This window comes from Petromyzon marinus, chromosome 37 (genome assembly GCF_048934315.1).
Source record: "Petromyzon marinus isolate PM22_M1 ecotype Great Lakes invasive population chromosome 37, UKy_Petmar_22M1.pri1.0, whole genome shotgun sequence".
NCBI classification, from domain to species: domain Eukaryota; kingdom Metazoa; phylum Chordata; class Hyperoartia; order Petromyzontiformes; family Petromyzontidae; genus Petromyzon; species Petromyzon marinus.
The window spans coordinates 8831903-8852225 of NC_133703.1; the positions used below are offsets into that span (position 1 = coordinate 8831903).

The window sequence follows — 20323 nt, forward strand, 5'->3', positions numbered from 1 at the left end:
ATGCGATGATATAAAGGAATGGATTTGATGGTTCTGATGTCTGAGAGTTGAGCTGGCAGCGCTGAGATTCATTGGCTTGAATCCAGGCAGCTGCCTACAATTAAACCAAGTAGTAAGCCGATCAGCCTGGTCACCAATATTACATTTGTTTCTTTTCTTAATTTGGCCAAATTTCACCTTTCAGAATAAAAAAAGATTAGTTTGACCATCATGAACATTTCTTTGTAGCAGGGCTGATGGGAAAGGGCCACCCTCTAGTGTGTGTTCACTTGAAGGGATCTTAGAAGTAATTACGTAACATCTGCTTGAGCAAACCTTTCCATAACATAGAGTTCCAAATGGACATTGTTTCATAACGATTCCGATAGTACAATCGGGATAATATTGGGAGGAAAACAAAATTGAGCAAAGGCCAACAAATATGTTAGAAGAAAAACTAGGAAAACAGTGAACAGTTACACATGCAACATTACAAAACAGAGGTGTGTGTGTGCAATGAGGTAGTCGCCGTGGTGACAGCAAAAAGCATTACCATGGTGATGATGTTACATTTCGTGGTCGTGCAGCGAGCCAGGTACTCGGGCCGGATGGCGTCTCCCTCCTGCGCCGCTGCCGTCAGGTCCCAGCGGTACGCGAGCGATGCCTGGCGACGCTTCCAAAATTCCAGGAACACCGTGGCTGTTGCGACACACCACACGGGGAGGATTTACTTTGAAAAGTAATTTGACTATCGATTGCTCAAGGGTTCAAAAGTTACCTAATGTAGTCTGTTAAATGTAATGTTCAAAGTAACTTCATTAGTATTTTTTTTGTCTTTCATAAATACCTTTATTGGCTTTTTTTGGTACATTGCCACAATTTTATCCCACTTGCACCATGAGTGGCACGGCATGAGATTGAGATTTCTTTTGGATCTATAACAGAGCAGTGCTGCTCTTCGTGTTACAAAACGTTACACAAAAGCGAATGTCACAGAGCTACCTCTGTGATCTCTGATCCACATAGTAGGGGTAGCTCTTTCCCAACTGCTTTGCCACGGAGAGGAGCGTTTGTTACGTGATAGTCAAGCTAACATTTTTATTCTCAGAGCTGGAATGTAGCCAAATTAAGTACAGAAGCAACTTCAACATTATGGATTTTTTCTATTTGTTGTGCAGATATCGGTGATTGAGTTGAGACCATCATCTCGCTATAATTGAAAAACTTGTTTAATCGCAGGTGGCCACTTTCATTTCAACACAGAATCTCAGCGGCGGCAACGCAGCACTCTGAACTCTGAGCCACCTGGCCACTTTGTATTTTTCATGGAATCGCCTTGGGGTAGCGCATTCGTTGCTTGTTGCAGAGGTTCGTGGTTCAAATTATGTGGCTGCCCTGATTAATATTGCCGGTGTATTAATTACACAAAAATACACACCATCTGCTTCACAGTGGACATTAAAGATTATCGGTTATCATTCGTAAGAGTAGGACAATGTGTACAAGTCATGGTCCAAATGTGCCCTCATTGAGCAGTGGGTTCATAATAGGACTGTCAGGATCACTGCATACGAACATTGCAAGACATGATGGTACTGTATATGGTTGTACGTATGTATGTTGAACTTCTTTAACACTGTACGTGGCCAAATGTGCTCATCATCATTGCAAACATGTTGATACTTGTCACTGTGTCTGGACAATGTGTGCCAATGCTTAGAATCACTTACCCCAAAGTCCCATGAAAACTGCGAAGAATATGGTGACCGGATTTTCATACATGTGTGAAGTCTGCAACGGCACAATCAGAGGTGTTAGTCACAATTAAACCTTAAATCTTAGCATCCACGTCTTTTCAATATCAACAGCAGGAAAGTAACGATGCATCGATTGATTTTTAAGTTAAAATAGATTAATCACTCATGAAACATCCATTAAATTGTGGAGATGACAATGCTCTACAATGTCTGATATTATAGTGCTATTCATGTATCAAACAAATCTGTATAAATGTGACAGAAAGAGCAAAATAAGCAATGGGCAGTTCCATGATTGTGGACATACATTTCAGACACTTTAAAGTGAATAATCATTATTTCGGCATGACATGTCAACTAATTAGCACTGAAATTCAGATTTCAAAATACTTTGTCCACTTGTATTGATCGTGGAGAAATACTCATGAAATACATCGTGTCGGATTTACTCAAAGTAACTTTTGCACTCCCGCTGGGATGTGACGATGCATTCATTTTCATGTATTTGTCTAACCATCGACTTAGTCCATTAAAATACCCTATTTGCTAAAACTATAACTAACTACCTTCAAAATGATCACACGTGTATTATTAGTATAATATTTTTTTAACACCCACACGAATGGCAGCATAGTGTTTAGCATGATGTGCTGCAATCTAGTGATCATGGTTAATGTTAATGATACAATCTCAGCAACGTGAGTTGGCTTTGTGATAATGATGCACATCACCAATAACCAATAAGTATCCTTATTTAGAGGGAACATCGATGGTGTATTTGTGTGATACCTTCGCAGTCTCGCAGGTATCATTTAGCCTCCAAAAGGTGCATTTTTGGTCACACTGGGGACACATGACCAAGGATCCTCCGATGGTGTTGTTGCATATTTCTCCACTGCACACATAGACACGCACGAACATAAACACACTAATGGGCATAATACACTTGGATGAGAAATATAATTTGCCTAAAGGTCATGCCACCTTTGAATGTGTCATACCCTCCCTTTAAACAAAGTCAGACTAAATTATGGGTTCCAACGTCGAGCATTTTCCAAAGTAAAATGTATTTCCTGATGTTTAATTATAATTTTCGTTGATATCAGTGGTGTAACATCTCTATGTATTGATTTCCAGGGGTGTTTACAGCCCTTTTATCAATCCACTTCTGGCTGAGGGCCTCCCCACACCTCGTGGGTCATGAGGGCTATTTAATTCTAGTCATCCCACACTGGTCAGTACGGGTTGAATATGGGAAGCGAAGACTCCAGACACAGAGTACAGCAATGTATTTCCTGCACTTGCTCCCCGCTGTCCGTCATGCAGCTCCACAGAGTCTATGTGTGTAAGTCGTATTATAAGGATACGTTTCACATTTAAACATTTTGGATTTGAATATGTTTTGCTTTTGATTTTCGGATTATTTACAATTCGTAAGAATGTACAATATATTCATGTGAACAAGAGTGACGAAACCCGATGCCACGTGATACGTGTCGTCGTGAGTGACGTCACAATGGGCGATGTCATGTTTTCTGAGCAATCCAAAACAATGTTTAATTTTCCCTGGATTGTCCGAAATATTGTAGCTAGGCTTGATTTTTTGGATTTACTTTTAGAAACAGAGACATTTGGAACATATATACATATACAATATATTGAATGTACTATATTTGTACTGTATATGTATATAAACTGTATGAGATTGTATATATGTGCATATGTACTTTAATAGTGAAATGTTAAAGATGTGGCCCTGAAATTGCTTGCTCATGCCACTGCTGGTGGAAGGTCCTCCACTAAAGAATGCTCTAGATTGCCCATCGAGATGATATTTGGCCTACTCGTCCATGATGGCCAGACGTCTTGGACACGGTGGGAGTACCCACATTTTACCCCATCACATCTGAACTGCCAATCATCTAACTGCGGTGTCTCCGTTTATACTGCTGAGCATATGTGGGATAATTGAAGAAACCTAGCCATTATTTCAGCTGCCATGCCAGGCGATCGCACTGGAAATCTATAAACTGCAATTCTAGAAATGTAACTATTACACCATGGCAGCATCCCATGGGATTGTATATAAGTGTATATGTATGTCTATATGTACTTTACGTGTATATGTACTTGTGTATAGCCTTAGTAGGTGCTTTCTGATACTCATTGTTCAGTCTGTATTGCTATACAGGAGATCTGTGTGAGTTCTACATCTGACACATGAGTGTATGTGTGTGTGTGTTTGTATGCATTTGTCTGTATGCATGTGTCGGGCCAGTACCTAGTGATGTCACGGTCCTTGCTGAATACTCCAAAGAAAAAGGAGATCAGGCCGACGATTGCAGCGAAGATCAGCATCTTTGTGTAGAAGCCGAGCCATGCAAAATAGAGCCCCACTTGCTCCCCGAAGTATGACCTGTGCCGACAACATCACTCGCACACACAGCGCAAACATCACCAACCGCACATGGCACCAGTGGTGTAGCTATCGAATATGTAAGCAAGGACCATGGGCTGGAGGGAAATGTGAAGAGCAGGGAAGGCATGGGCAAATGCTATTCTGGAACTCCATTTCCCCAGCCATCTGTGCTATCAACTCCCAGCTAGCATTCAAGTCCAGCCTTAGGACCTTTCTGGACAGAGCACGTCCCTAAGAGGTACGATGGCCTGTGGTCGAGACTAAGAATGATGTGGCAGTCAAGAGAAGGAATGCGTCTGAGAGGATGTGCACCACAGAGATTTAAGTAATGAAATCAGCATGTGTGCAGGAGCCACATGGATTGTTGCATCAGGAGACTGGGAGAGATGGCGAAGGCTTGGGGAAGTCTTCATCCAGCAGTGGATAGGGCATGAACTTACCGCACAAGGTCAAGAGGCTGCTCCTTGAAAGAGCGCCCGGCTCTCGCCCACTCCCGTCGCAGCGTGTTGCGGTCGCCCAGCGTGTTCGGGTTTTTGGTGGGATGAACAGACTCACTCTGACATGGGGAAAGCAATTGTTAGTCACAAACACTGCATGGACATTCACAAATTACCAGCTCCACCCCCCCAAAACTCTGCCGTGGCGCTGCTGTGGTGTAATGGTGTTGCACACTTGCACACTGCACTGGACATGGGAACGACAGTTAAAACAATGACCACGTTTCTTAATCACGCTGCTTCTTCCCAGCAAGCAGTGTAAATGGGTGCACCCACAGTTAATCTATTGGTTGTTCACGTGTTGTGGGATGAAGTGTGGGTACTTCTAATTCTTCCAAAGACTTCTGTCCCACGTGAAATAGTCGGCCAAATACCCTTGAGAATGGCTCTCTAGAGTGCTCGTGGAGTCCTTTCCAATGCATGGATATTGAACTTCTTTTGCACCGTATGTAGCCAACCATGCAAATCAGAGGTGTGTTTAGTGAGCTGGGGAACCTGGACACCTATGCGGCGCATCTCTGTGGGACACTAATGTTAAGTATGTGGTAAGCTTTAGACTATGCAATAGCGTCCTAAACAGGTGTACAATTCAGGTGTTGTACATAGGCCTCCCGTAAGGTGTCAGTGTGCCCTCCACCCCCTACCCCCCCAACAACTTACGTCATGCAGTGGATAGGCTGCAGTATAGCAGCCATTTTCAATCATTTGGTTGATATTTAATATGTTCGTGCTGTCTTGTGGCATGGGGTTTTGCAGCATGTAGTGGACCTGTGTGAGCACACATGACACACATGACAAACATTACATGCATGAAACATAGGGCTGGGTGGGTAAGCTATTATTGACTCACTCCACTCTGAAATGTTTCCCCCTCTCCAACCACCACCAGCCTACACAGTTATAATGGGCCCACAACTCTTATTGAGTCCCGACTCGGAAAGGTCCATAGAACACTCCAAAAACTGAAGCAGATACGTACTGATTTCAGCAAGTACAATATCCAGATTTCAAGGAGACATTTTATGCATGCTTCCCATGCACAAAGGCAATTTATTCAGAATACAATACTATCAAAACCCCAAATGCCCATAATATTGGCTCGACAGGATACCTGCTCACCAAGAACCATATCAACAGTAGTCTTTCATTCTTTTGTTGTGCAGGGGAGAGTGATTGAGGGGACGTGGTTATATAATGTGGACAGGACTTACAAAGGGTGGGGCTGCTAGCTCACCATGTCTCCTGGTTAAGCATCCCAAAAATTTGGTAGCTTTCTCTACAGGGACACATATTACCACAACCCCTAAATCATAAATCCAGGCATTCTTAATAAACCATAATGATTTACACTTCTAACCACATGTCACTCAGAGATCGCAAGTTGCGATACAGAGCTGAAAACTTTAATTAAAATGATAAAAACACGACAAAACCCTATTAAATTAACTTGTTTTTGCAAAAAAACCACCTCATTCTGGCATTATTTATACAGCATTATTGATACAAACGTACGATTTGGCTGCGTACGGCCGGTGGGATGAGGACGTCATGATCCTTTATAGGATAGATGTCCTGCTGCGAACGCCGGTAGGGTGCCGTGAAATAGTCCGGTTGTTTGGGCACGGCTCCCGGCTTCAGGTGGTGAATATTTCCCAGGTAGTGAAGAGGCCCACTGTCTGAGCCTGACACCTGGGGGAGGTCGCTCTCCTTGAGTGGCACCTGTTTGATTTTAAATGTATTAAACCCTTTGCCTCGAACACATGGAATCATCATCAGCCAAAATCAGTCCACGAATGGATGAAGGTCTCCCCAAGTTGTTGCAATCTATACAAGTCCTATAATACAACAAGTCCTTTAATACAACAAGTCCTATAATACAACAAATCCTATAATACAACAAGTCCTATAATACAACGTTCTATACAAGTCCTATAATACAACAAGTCCTATAATACAACAAGTCCTTTAATACAAGTCCTATAATACAACAATTCCTATAATACAACAAGTCCTATAATACAACAAGTCCTATAATACAAGTCCAATAATACAACAAGTCCTATAATACAACAAGTCCTATAATACAAGTCCTATAATACAACAAGTCCTATAATACAACAAGTCCTATAATACAACAAGTCCTATAATACAACATTCTATACAAGTCCAATAATACAACAAGTCCTATAATAATACAAGTCCTATAATACAACAAGTCCTATAATACAACAAGTCCTATAATACAACAAGTCCTATAATACAACAAGTCCTATAATACAACAAGTCCTATAATACAAGTCCTATAATACAACAAGTCCTATAATACAACATTCTATACAAGTCCTATAATACAAGTCCTATAATACAACAAGTCCTATAATACAACAAGTCCTATAATGCAACAATTAATATGCCAAAAGCCTCCACTGCATATCCCACCCACTCTTCAAGTTGTCCCACCAATATCCCCAGTCATGAGCACACGCACATGAGCCAATCTTATCTCGCCATCTCTATGATATACATCATCTTGGGCACGTTCTCTCCTTCTGCTGCCACTCCAATGTCATTTTCGGCCAGCAGACATCATCCCTTCAAGCAACGTGCCCTTCCCGAGCCCATTCACTTTTCTAAAAAGAGTCAATATGTTGCTAATATGCATATTTTTCCAAATGTACGTTTTTCTAATCCGTTTGTATATTTACGTCTCTCGATATCTCGTAATGTCAGTGCTACGATTATTATCGTTGAACGTCATACATTATAATCATCACAATCATCACCCTCACCATCATACTCTGTATCACATGCATGATCATCGCAATTATCATCACAACCATGATGAATCTTCACAAACATTATTGTCATCACATTCATTATCACCATCATAATCACAATCATCACCACAATCATCATCACAATCATCGGCATCATCATGATCATCATTACAATGACCATCAGAATCTTGCCTGGATGTGTAGAATCTCGGCATAGGTGGTGAGTGGGTTCCATGGCGCGTGTACTTTCACAAAGGTGGTGCGTCCGCTCACCGACTCCTAGTGGATGGCACGAAGTTCATCGTCAGACTCTAGATGAGTGCATTTAGTTGTATTTATTAGACTTTGTTTGACCAGGTGAGAGTTCAAGGGAACCGGATGGTCTCATTTGGAAGAGTGTCCACGGCCGCGTGGATTTTCGTGCTTGTGTCACGTGTTGTTAGCACCTCGTGCCGATCAACGTGTGGCACAACCCAAAAGCAAATTGCATAATGTACGTGCAGTTATCGAACACTTATTACTACAGTATAAATAGCTGGCATGCCACATTAAGGTGGAGACTGTTATACCCTCCAGTATAAATGGGTAAGCCACAATTAATCCATCTTAAGATTGCGCATGGTGGGGTAAAGTATGGGTATTCGCTATCTCTTTCAAGACGTCTGGCAAGCATAGAAGAGTAGGCCATATACCCTCCAGCGGGGATCTTTAGCGCTCCTACTCAAGGAATGTATGCCAGCAGTGATATTATGAAGCAATCACAGTCTAACACCTTTTTATTTGTATACAGTGTCTGTCATCTATAGCAGAGAGACATGCAGGAAACTTACCTCCTTGGGTTCAATCTCGAGATCTAGCCCCATCTTCATCAGGCTTGCCTGATATTCGGTCCTCTTCTTCTGTCAAACAAAATTGACCATCTGTGTTATACATTGTTCTCAGTTGTGTCACTGTGGGAGTCAAGTCAAGAGGTGAGGAAACTTCTTGAACTCTTACAGTGAGTAGAGCCTCACATGGGAATCAATCAGAGAACGGCTCTGCAAAGTAGCATCACTGAACTGCTTCAGTCGGTGTCACTTCAGCAGACCTTAATAAAATAAAAATTTGCACAGCTCTTTGTCAATCAACTGTTTGAGTTCACCTTATTTGTTACAGGGATGGTCTCACTTAGCTAGTTGCTTTGCTATTTTACAAGGGAGATAGATCCATTGTGCGTGGGTACAATAGCAACAAAATAAACAAAAACATCAATATTGCAGAGAATGCATACTGGGTACTTCAGCACTGTTGTAATAGTTTTCCATATGGCAGTTAGAATGTGGATATTACATGTATCCTGTAAGTTATGTCTGGGTGTCGGTGTTTGCAATATGAAAGTGGTGTATTTATTTAGGAGTTGTGGATGGAGTGTGATACGTAACGATAATTGATTGTTGTTCGCCAAAGCAGTGAGGTGTATGGTTCAGGGTATGGATGTGCGAGTTGAGTGATGGGAGTCTAGCGTTCATTGACTAGCGTGGTCTGCAGTTAACGATACAGTTTGATAAAGGATGTATACTGTGGATTTAAAGACTCGTATGGAGGTGGCAGGGTGACTCAGCAGTCAGAGAGCTGAGCTGGCACCACTGCGTCAAACCTAGGTTTAGAGGCGTGTGGTGTTGCACGTGGGGAGGGGTGATAATGCTGGGTGCAGGAAGGTGGAGCATTATTTGTAGGTTCCTCGTTCTCACCTGATTGTTGATGGCGTCCTGAGAATGGACCTCATCATCGAACGCGAGGATGAAATCGATCCGACGGACTCCATCGCAAAAGTAGACAGTGTCCTACACGCAAAGGCAAGCACACACACGAATATGAGAGATGTAATAGCTTATGCATGAAATGTATATTTATTCATAAGCTCATGATACATGTATCAGGACATAAGTTAATCTGCTATTTGTATGCAAGTTGTTTATTGCTATGATGATGTACTAGTTTACCCAGGAAAACCTCAATGAGTTTACATTTTTATTTTCAAGGAGGGTCCTACCAAGTTCTGTTTTTTTGCAGTCGAGAACGAAGTTGCTTAGTTTAATTCCAATTGAATAATTTGCATGTATTTTTTCAGCATTGGTACGTTTGGCCAATACCAGTTACACTGTGTCATTTAGCTATGGGAGGAAACCAGAGACCTGGAGAAATATGTACACAAAGCATCTAGTCCCTGTGCATTATACAAAAAACATCAGTATTTTCTAAAGTGCATTGTGGTAATGCTATCTTAAACCACCATCAAAATAAAGTTGAGCAAATGTGACAGACTAACAGCAGCAGTGATGCAGTGATATGCAACTGTGGACCGGTGTAATCCTCATTCGGACTCATCAGCACAGTATAGTCACCAAAACGCACTGCTGCAAAGGCTGGAAATCTATAAATGAGGAGCAGCCATGTCTACACTTTGGGGCCCATTAGTTGGCGAATGCAAACAACTAAATCTGTAAATACCAGGAATCTCCCATCTTTGACATTAGCCAAGTTAATTTATAGGCTGTGCAAATCCACGTTGTGCCGCATCGTACCTGGGCCAGGGTAGATTGAAATGATGACGTCGAAAAGTCTTGTGGCACCGTTGAAGGCTGAGCCTCATGCCCCTCCGCTCCCTCCTCCTCATTCATTCTCTCCACGAGCTCTGCATAGGTAATGTGGGGGTAGAGGGTTCATTGCATTAGGGACAGGGGAGGCAGGTGCAGGGATGGGAATGTCGGTAAAGAACCGCACATGGTACTCATGTGTAAAGCTTTCTCATAAATGTCGACGCTGCTCCAGTGTGAGTACACCTGTGGTATAAAGTTGTATTACCATTAGGGGACTTTTACCCCATTGAATATCGTACACTTTAACAAAGCCGTGCCCAGCATGGTCAGACACAAACCAGGGCAAAAAATATTAGTTGGAATATGCAAAGTCATTTTTGCCCTGACAGCTTGTCAGCTATACTCTTTGGTTCTTTCGGTAAAGTCACGTAGGTGGAAAAAAAAATAGAAATAGAAATAAATCACGACGTTTCGAATGCAACATAAGCACTCATCATCAGGTGTGACAACCACAGCAAGGAAACTGTTTTACTGAAGTGGGAGAGAAACCAGGGTTAGGGCAGTTAAATAAGTCAGAGAGGGGGAGAGTGGGGGGTGAATGGGGCGAGGAGTGCGAGCGCTGCAAGCGCTGCAGAGACGCTGAGAGTAAAAAAAGAGGCAACATAATTACTGCCAAGATGGAAGCTTGTCAGCTTCTGCGAGAGCTTCCCCGTGACCACACAGATCATGGTGGTTACTTGACCACATTTCAATTGAAGTGCTGTCGTCCTGACAGTTCTGTTCCTTCATCTGAAGAAGGCCACTTGTGTTGTGGCCAAAACGTCGTGATTTTTGTTGTTTTATTTTTTACCTACGTGACTTTACCCAATAGAACCAAAGAGTATGGATCCTTGCAGTCACGAAAGCTTCAAATCCACATTTCACCACTCTGGTTAATGTGGGTTGGTGAAGACGTATAGTATGTATAGTACAACCAATTTTGATGGACTGCCCTTTGCTGCCCACCATGTAGCCCGACACTACACTTTTAGACCTGTTATGCACTATCCTGGCTCAAACCCTGCTGAGCGTCCGATTAAAACACTGACGAGATCTCAATATTTAAAAGTGGCCCAAAGCCCCGTCATAGCACGAACATTACACTTTACCTATCTCAACAAATGTGGACATCATGAATCTTTGGTCTAATCTCAGATCTTGTGAGTTAGAACTCGGGGGCTCCTCATGCACAGCCAGCCAAGGATAACTCCCCGCTATAGTGACGTCACAGGAAAAGGACGTGACGTCACCTAAATATGGGCGTGGTCAAAAGCGGCCCCATCCCCCGCTCTTCCCGACCTTGCTTCCCCCCTTGCCGAGGTTACCCACATGAACAATAATAATAAATCATAGATGTACATTATGAAAGAATCAATTATTTTTCACAAAACTGCTCCTGTACGACCTTTTGCCAATCCCCTGCTGGAGAGCCTCTTGACGATTGCACGAATCGTGTTGGTTATTTGCACATACTTCACCATGCCGGTGAGTATGGGTTGGTAAAGGAAAAGGAGGAGCATTGACGTACAAACAAAAACCTATTTTACTAGAATGCCTTCTGCTTCCCATCATGTAGCCTGTAACACCTGGTATGCGCTATCCAGACTCCAACCTCCTTAACGTTAGATGGAGACATCTGGCACATCCCCAGCAGTTTTGTCTACAGGCTCAACATATAACACAAACACACCTCCCTAACACTAACGTTAAACTTTACCTATCTCGACGAAGGTAGACATCGTGAATCTTTGATTTTTTTCGAATTCAGAGTCAGAAGTCAGGAGCTCATCGCGTGCACAGCCAGCCCACGATAAAGTCCGACCCAGAATGATGTCACCGTGACGTCAGTTAAATATGGGCGTGGCCTGAATGTGGGTGTGGCCAACAGCGGCGGCTTCCCCGCCCCCCGCTGCCCCTCCCCGCAGGTTTCTCTCAACCCTCAGTGCGCATGCGCGGGCGGCATGTCTCGGACATCGCCTTCAGCGGCCGTTGGCGACGCGGCGGTTGTGGCGGGAAAATTAATTAAAAAAAACTTCTCCGAATAACCGCGACCTTTAACTACCCTCACGGATAATCCACACGGATCTCTGGACGGCAAGGCGAAGACGATCAATGGAATAATCTCCGGTGAGAGACGGAGAGAGATGGGCAGGCGTGAGGGCGAGCCAGGTTCAACTTTGTTGAACGCTGAGCGCAGAGTGAATGGGGTTTATACTCTTTGGTTCTATTGGGTAAAGTCACGTAGGTGAAAATAAAATAACAATTTTCACCTACGTGACTTTACCCAATAGAACCAAAGAGTATGGATCCTAGCAGCCACGAAAGCTTTAAATCTAGAATTGAATGGGGTTTGCTTCACTTAGCACGCGACTTGGACACTTCGGTGTGCAAAGTGTTGTCTGGTTGTGCCGTGTAAAGGAGGAGGACATTCAGTAAATGTCGTTGGTTTGTTAATGGGAGTGTGTGGCGCGGTAATGGACTGGGTACGACTTACAACACAAGTTCTGCTCACATTGCACGCTAAGGGTTAGCACGGCGATTACTACGTGTGCATTTATTAGTTATTGTTTATGTTAAAAGTAGTATTGATTGTTAAGACAATAATGTTTAGTATTTGTAGGTGAATCATTTCAATATTGTACAGTATAGCATTGTCCTGCTGTGTGGCTCTCACGTGGCGAGCATCAGTGCAGCAATATTCAGTACGTGGTTGTAATGTACTTCTATAGCCCCCTGCCACCAGTGCAACAGTATTCAGTACGTGGTTGTAATGCACTTCTATAGCCCCCTGCCACAAGTGCAGCAATATTCAGTACATGGTTGTAATCCACTTCTATAGCCCCCTGCCACCAGTGCAGCCATATTCAGTACGTGGTTGTAATGCACTTCTATAGCCCCCTGCCACCAGTGCAGCAATATTCAGTACGTGGTTGTAATGTACTTCTATAGCCCCCTGCCATCAGTGCAGAAATATTCAGTATGTGGTTGTAATGCACTTTTATAGCCCCCTGCCACCAGTGCAGCAATATTCAGTACATGGTTGTAATGTACTTCTATAGCCCCCTACCACCAGTGCAGCAATATTCAGTACGTGGTTGTAATGCACTTCTATAGCCCCCTGCCATCAGTGCAGCAATATTCAGTGCATGGTTGTAATGCACTTCTATAGCCCCCTGCCATCAGTACAGCAATATTCAGTACATGGTTGTAATGTACTTCTATAGCCCCCTGCCACCAGTGCAGCAATATTCAATACGTGGTTGTAATGCACTTCTATAGCCCCCTGCCATCAGTGCAGCAATATTCAGTACATGGTTGTAATGTACTTCTATAGCCCCCTGCCACCGGTGCAGCAATATTCAGTACGTGGTTGTAATGTACTTCTATAGCCCCCTGCCACAAGTGCAGCAATATTCAGTACATGGTTGTAATTCACTTCTATAGCCCCCTGCCACCGGTGCAGCAATATTCAGCACATGGTTGTAATGTACTTCTATAGCCCCCTGCCACCAGTGCAGCAATATTCAGTACATGGTTGTAATGCACTTCTATAGCCCCCTGCCACAAGTGCAGCAATATTCAGTACGTGGTTGTAATGTACTTCTATAGCCCCCTGCCACCAGTGCAGCAATATTCAGTACGTGGTTGTAATGAACTTCTATAGCCCCCTGCCACCGGTGCAGCAATATTCAGTACGTGGTTGTAATGCACTTCTATAGCCCCCTGCCACCAGTGCAGCAATATTCAGTACGTGGTTGTAATGTACTTCTATAGCCCCCTGCCATCAGTGCAGAAATATTCAGTATGTGGTTGTAATGCACTTCTATAGCCCCCTGCCACCAGTGCAGCAATATTCAGTACATTGTTGTAATCCACTTCTATAGCCCCCTGCCACCAGTGCAGCCATATTCAGTACGTGGCTGTAATGCACTTTTATAGCCCCCTGCCACCAGTGCAGCAATATTCAGTACATGGTTGTAATGTACTTCTGTAGCCCCCTGCCACCAGTGCAGCAATATTCAGTACGTGGTTGTAATGCACTTCTATAGCCCCCTGCCATCAGTGCAGCAATATTCAGTGCATGGTTGTAATGCACTTCTATAGCCCCCTGCCACAAGTGCAGCAATATTCAGTACGTGGTTGTAATGTACTTCTATAGCCCCCTGCCACCAGTGCAGCAATATTCAGTACGTGGTTGTAATGAACTTCTATAGCCCCCTGCCACCGGTGCAACAATATTCAGTACGTGGTTGTAATGCACTTCTATAGCCCCCTGCCACCAGTGCAGCAATATTCAGTACGTGGTTGTAATGTACTTCTATAGCCCCCTGCCATCAGTGCAGAAATATTCAGTATGTGGTTGTAATGCACTTCTATAGCCCCCTGCCACCAGTGCAGCAATATTCAGTACATTGTTGTAATCCACTTCTATAGCCCCCTGCCACCAGTGCAGCCATATTCAGTACGTGGTTGTAATGCACTTTTATAGCCCCCTGCCACCAGTGCAGCAATATTCAGTACATGGTTGTAATGTACTTCTGTAGCCCCCTGCCACCAGTGCAGCAATATTCAGTACGTGGTTGTAATGCACTTCTATAGCCCCCTGCCACAAGTGCAGCAATATTCAGTACGTGGTTGTAATGTACTTCTATAGCCCCCTGCCACCAGTGCAGCAATATTCAGTACGTGGTTGTAATGAACTTCTATAGCCCCCTGCCACCGGTGCAGCAATATTCAGTACGTGGTTGTAATGCACTTCTATAGCCCCCTGCCACCAGTGCAGCAATATTCAGTACGTGGTTGTAATGTACTTCTATAGCCCCCTGCCACCAGTGCAGCAATATTCAGTACATTGTTGTAATCCACTTCTATAGCCCCCTGCCACCAGTGCAGCCATATTCAGTATGTGGTTGTAATGCACTTTTATAGCCCCCTGCCACCAGTGCAGCAATATTCAGTACATGGTTGTAATGTACTTCTGTAGCCCCCTGCCACCAGTGCAGCAATATTCAGTACGTGGTTGTAATGCACTTCTATAGCCCCCTGCCATCAGTGCAGCAATATTCAGTGCATGGTTGTAATGCACTTCTATAGCCCCCTGCCACCAGTGCAGCAATATTCAGTACGTGGTTGTAATGCACTTCTATAGCTCCCTGCCACCAGTTCAGCAATATTCAGTACGTGGTTGTAATGTACTTCTATAGCCCCCTGCCACCAGTGCAGCAATATTCAGTACGTGGTTGTAATGTACTTCTATAGCCCCCTGCCACCAGTGCAGCAATATTCAGTACGTGGTTGTAATGCACTTCTATAGCCCCCTGCCACCAGTTCAGCAGTATTCAGTACGTGGTTGTAATGCACTTCTATAGCACCCTGACATTGTGCAGCAATGTTCAGTACATTGTTGTAATGCACTTCTATAGCCCCCTGCCATCACCAAATTCACACTGACCAGCGTGGTGAAGTACGGTAAATAACCCCTCCCCCTGGGAGCTGCATAGCATGGGACAGCTGTCAGCCAGCAATGGATTGAAAAAGGAGCTGTACTCTGCACACGTTGTTATTCAGGGTAGGGTAAGGAACTTGGAGGTTCGGTATGCATAATGTGCTCGGAAAGTATTGTATTCTGTATGTGTGTTGAATCTCTTTCGCACCGTACCAAGCCCACCGTGCTCTTCGGAGGTGCGATAATATATAAATATAAGTAGTCATACTACTGTAATACCACTATTAATATGTAGCATTCATTTTATTAGTAGTACTGTAATTTGTTGATATGCAGGTGTACATGCCAAACGTTAACCAATGTTAAATGTTAAGCCTTCTCTTTTGAATACAGTGTGTTTTAAACATGGAGTTGTCTCCAGCTAATTCTTAAATGTATATCATTCATAATGTAGTAGTAGGCAGGTAGAGCATTTATGACACTTCAATTGTACATAGAGCTTGCAGGTGTGATGAAGGAAAGCATGGGAAAGGCTGGAATTTTTGTTGAAAAAAGGACAACAGCCACAGTAGCTTAAGAGACCTAACGCTGAAGCTGCTAACGCGAAGTGGTCGACGCTGGCCCATGCGTTGTGACGTCGGACCCACTTTCCGCACACAGCAGCTCCTCATGGTGCCCCCCATACCAGGACCAGTGGTGACCTGGTAGCCACAGCGATTCCTCTCCCTGGCCCCATCCGGTTCGGGCATCCCAAATCGTACAAAATGAACTGCAACGGTGGTGAGACAAACAGCCCTTCGGGCGACAGCACGGTGACGGACACAAGCCCTCGCGGCAGCCTGGGCAGCACGCTGCTCCGGACCGGAAGCGGGGGCTAGCACAGCCCTGTGGTGTGCGGAGAGCAGTGCTGCTCGTAGGCGAGCGGTGCGCTGGACGCCTACATCGAGGACTTTGAGCAGAGCGGAATCTGTGCGTCACCGCTACCCAGGATACGTGCAGAGCACAGCACCGCGCAGCATGGCGGAGCGGAGACGCGCGGAGGAGAGGAGGATGCACAGTGTGGATGAAGGTGGGTTGCGCCTCTCGCCACGCGAGGAATCGCTCCGTGGTGCTTGCACTCGAGTGGCTATCGAGTGTGCACGCGGTGCAATGGTATCGAAGCTATAGTAATAGGTTTTTACCCTTTTATCTGGCACAAACACTGACACCTTTATACAAGGGATCATGTTTGCAATAACCACAACACAAGTAGTCAAAATGCAAACAAAAAAGACAACTGATAATATGCACTGTCCTTGAATTTGATTGGTCCACACCCGAGACGGCTTTTCTGAGATCCCAGTCTCCACTGGTGTTGGACCAGAAGACGCCAAAAGGCGTCTTCTTATTCTTAGCGTCTTCTTGTTTGCATTTTGACTACTTGCGTTGTGGTTATCGCAAACATGATCCCTTGTATAAAAGTGTCAGTTTTTGTGCCAGATAAAAGGGTAAAAACCTATTACTATATCTTGTTACTGGCAAAGGAGGTCTCATAAGGTATCGAAGCTAGTTGACTGGATGGGGGATAATTGGAGAGGAGAACCCCATTTTTTTTGCTTGTACTGGGTGCTTGTCAATTATGCTATGCTATCATGAATGTAATGTAATTCCCCTAGAAAAAAAACCCTTAATAAGGTCTAAAGATACATTTTCGTGAGAGTCCCACACTGGGATGCTTGGCAAATTCCATTAATGAGTTCATTTTATGTCAGAGAAAACTATCCACAGTAAGCACACGCATATGAGAGGATAGCATAGGTCTGAACAGATAGGTCGGTGCATGCATTTCTTTCTCCTGTCATCTTCCAGCAACTTCACTGATTATCGAGTTTGTAAAGTTTGTGAAATCTAAGTGATCCTCCAACCTTTGTGTCAAAATTTGCAGATCCTAGACTGGACACATCTGAAGTTTAAACAATAACAGCTCATGCACTGATTTATCCCATATTCTCACAAACTCCACAAACGGATAACATCATTAGTTACTGATGGTGCAAAGTAAGGCAACATTGCAGGATTGCCGTTCAGGGGTCAAGGAATCTAGGGGAGAGCAAATTCATTGTGTACCAGTAAAATGTCTGTGGGTCTTACATTGCAGGTGGCATGCTGCTTGTGGAGGACCTCATCTCGGGCACGTGCAGCCTCACTGCTGCGCTGCAGCGGTCGTGGCTCATAGCCCGACGGTCAGTCTAACCACGGACCAGCTCCTAGCGGCGCCAGTTGACGGTTCCTCCAAGTCCTTGCTCCGCTCGCCTGGCGCCCACCGAGACCTCACAGTGTCGCACAGAGGCAAGCGGTCATCTCTCGGGGTCACCGCGCACAGCTTCGGCGCATCATTGGTGAGGGGCAATAAGCCAACTAAACGGTTGAGCTCAACAGCGAGAAGCAACAAGGCCGTGATGCCATTAAATTTGTCGGCAAAGCCCGAAAATTATTTCTTTTCTAACCAGACGAATGTTTTGTTGTACTTATGGAGCAGTGAAGCAACTAGGCGTGAGCACTTGCCGAACGGCGGCTGTGCGACAAGTACCTATCTCAGGTGGTTGACAAGCCAAAAGGATAAGCTGGATGTGTCGGGGATCACGAGCATTCCTGAGCTCAGGTACCCGGCCTGGCTGCGTGACTGCGATGTGGACTCCCAGACCAGCAGCCACGAGACGGATACCAGCACAAAGAGAGCAGGTGCCGCTCAGAGCCCGCAAAGCAGACCAAAGTACCCAGAGTGGCTCAAAGTTTTGGATATCTCCGGCCTTACGAATGTAGCCAACGAGGAGCCCGTGTCAGAGGACAATAGATCCCTAGGTGTGTGTATATATATATAGTCTGTATATAGCAGATGACATTTCATATGTTTTCAGGTACATATTCAGTCTTTTCTCACAGAGACGGCTGAGCGGCCACCCATGTGGTTGTGACGTGCGATGCGTGATTCTTGATGCACAGCCTCATTGGAGGAGCTGCTGAGCAGGGCGCACATGGAGTTGGACTCCCCCGGCTTGGAGGCCCCCTCCCCGGGCAGCTTCAACACGGACGTCTTTCTAGGGGCTGATCGTCCCTGGGAAAACCCCTCCACGCCATTGTGAATTTATCTTTATATCCACACTCACGCACAGCATAGAGGCTGCACCGCCTCTAAGTATGATGTCAGATTTTGAATGTTATAAGCTAAGCAGGTAAGCCTGGTTATTACTTGGATGGGAGACTGTTTTGAAATAGCATATATTATAGATTTTGGCTGCTAGGTAACCAGGAGTTAGTAATACGGCAATGGAATCTTGAATCTATATCCGGAGTTTTGCATTTTACTCCCTCTGTTTTCACCGGGTTCTCCGTTTTCCTCTCACATACCACTCGCTGATGAAATTTGCAAAATATCACTGCCAAACCCTCCTGAGACTTGGTGAGATTTTTCTGGCTTCCACCTTGATAATAAGTCAACCAAGTAATTTTCTCTCAATCGTGTCTCTTCTCAGGGCCGTGTACCACCTGTCGCGTCTGAAAGAGCTGGTTGACACCATCAAGGAGAACAAGGATGGCTGACTACCCGTGATGTAGAAAGCCCGAAAGCATTTTATGGCGGTGGTCGAGGTTTCTACTCAGAAGGATACGTTCGCTTGGTCCTGCTAATTCATGGTTGTTAAACATCAATGGTACTTCAGGTGCTGTGGTGTGAATCGCAATTACTTGTGAACTTGTGGGGCCCATGGGGCACAGTAATTGCCCTGTTAATGGAAGTGCCACAACAAAGTATTGGAAAAATGTGATAAAGTTCGTTCAGGGTTGGAGTTATTGAATGGTTGCAGCAGTATTTTGCACAGCAAATCCATACAGACTCAAATGTCACTTGAAATAGAACGGATATGTGAACAATATTGTGAGCACAACTAAACTAATTTTGGTTTTAGCCATTTTGGAAGGAGACTACTTTATTGGGAACATACATGCTAGTATTTGTGTAGTTATAAACATTTGGGAAATCACTGTAAAAGTACATTTGCTTATTTAGATTGCACTATACCTGTATTGTAAAATTTCAGAACCTTTTATGTAATTTGTAATCAATAAACCAAAGTTGCATATTGTATGCAACCCATGACTTGGATTGTTTTTATCATGTCTTGTTTAGCATGGTTGGTTATGTACAGTGTGAAAGAAATTCAACATACATTAAATATTTTCTGATATTTGAATGTTTATATTGTACATGTATATTTATTTTACAATAAATCTGAGACAAAGGCTTATACACATGGAATTGAAAATATTCAGCTATGATTTGTATTTCTCAAGTATTTTAAGAAAAGTCAGCGAGTCTCGTGACATGTCTTCACATTTGGGAGTGATGATTGTGATGGATATACAGGCATTAACCTGCTTACATTCCTAGAGTATGTAAGGTGAATTTGGGCATTCTGGGTGATTGGGTTTTAGGCCAAACACAGGCAGATGGTGGGGGATAGATGTTTTCAAGCATCTATTAATTATTCATCGGCATGTACTATCTTACTATGATGTAAAGTTCAAAAACATGGTTCATGAAGGGAATGGAATAAAAACTCAACTGTGCACAAGTATGGAGGAATTAATACTTGGAATTCAATGCAAAGATCTGGCCATATGGCGTTTACTGGGCACCAGGGTTGCCAAACAACACGTGAAAGATGTGTATCAGGCACAGCCTCTGCATTATGAAAAAAATATCACTTCCTGAAGAAGTGCATTTTGCTTCTCCTGTCTTAGGTCACCATCAAAATAAATTAGAGCAAATGTGACTCGACTGACACAGGCAGC

At 44.0% G+C, this 20323-nt stretch overlaps 1 long non-coding RNA gene across 2 annotated transcripts; it reads left to right on the forward strand.

Moving 5' to 3' along the window:
- Window positions 1-11967: 11967 nt before the first annotated feature.
- Window positions 11968-19629, forward strand: LOC142930160 (uncharacterized). 2 transcript variants are annotated; one of them, XR_012946219.1, is made up of 5 exons: window positions 11968-12174; window positions 16399-16562; window positions 17631-17871; window positions 18476-18611; window positions 19006-19629. It is a non-coding gene; the product is annotated as an uncharacterized LOC142930160 (long non-coding RNA). The 2 variants fall into 2 exon arrangements; XR_012946220.1 differs by lacking the exon at window positions 16399-16562 and having other exon boundaries at window positions 11988-12174.
- The last annotated feature ends 694 nt before the right edge of the window (window positions 19630-20323 follow it).